Source organism: Elephantulus edwardii, unplaced genomic scaffold (genome assembly GCF_000299155.1).
Source record: "Elephantulus edwardii isolate Elephantulus edwardi_28Jun2011 unplaced genomic scaffold, EleEdw1.0 scaffold00168, whole genome shotgun sequence".
NCBI lineage: Eukaryota > Metazoa > Chordata > Mammalia > Macroscelidea > Macroscelididae > Elephantulus > Elephantulus edwardii.
The window spans coordinates 2,468,440-2,469,394 of record NW_006399918.1 but is presented as its reverse complement, the minus strand read 5'-3'; positions in this window follow the sequence as shown (position 1 = coordinate 2,469,394).

The following is a 955-nucleotide window of genomic DNA, read 5'->3' as shown; positions in this document are numbered from 1 at the left end:
TGTCAATTTTGGAGCCAAATGAAATGAAATCATTGACAATTTGAATCTTTTCTCCACATATTCTTGTAGTCTTTTCTATTGGGTCATTGGTGAGGATTTTTGCTTTTCTGATGTTGAGTGTGACTTGTGAAGAGATTGAGATTATTCACAGTTTTTATTTGCTTGGTTCCACAGTCAACACTCCTGGCACCAGCAGCCAGGAAATTAAGATGTGTTGTGATGGCAAAATCTGTGGTTAGAGACCTCTCTAAAGTGCTGAAGTGCATGGATGTCAGTCTGGAGACTAAGGTGCGCCTGATACATGCCATGGTCTTTGCATTCACTTGTTATGCAACAGAGAGATGGACAATGACTAGGGATGATAGAAGGAGAATTGGTGCCTTTGAGCTGTGGAGCTGGAGCAGAGTATTGAATGTACCATGGACTGCTAAGAAAATGAACAGGTTCATCCTGGAGAGGGTTAAACCAGGTTGCTTCTTGGGGTCAAAGATTCTGACGCTTCATCTGACATACTTTGGATATGTTGCAAGGAGGGACCAGTCCTTGGAGAGGGACGTCATGCTTGGGAGGGTGGAGGGACAGCGCAGGAAAGGAAGACCCTCGATGAGATGGATTGAGTCAATCACTTGGGTAATAGGGGATGGGTCTGTTGGAGATGGTGAGATTGGCACAGGATAGGGCAGAGTTTAGGGCTGTTGTACATAGGGTCACTATGAGTCACAGGCAACTCGACGGTACAAAACAACAACAAAAACAATGATGTTGAGTGCAATTCATTTTGCTCTTTTTTGATCTTCAGCAACAAGTGCTTCAAGTTCTCTTTACTTTATAAAAGCAAGTTTGCGTCGTTCACATAACAGAGGTTGTTGAAGAATCTTCTTTCAATCTTAATGCAACATTCTTCACATAGTCCAACTTTTTAACTATTTTGACCATCGTACAGAGTGAATAGGTA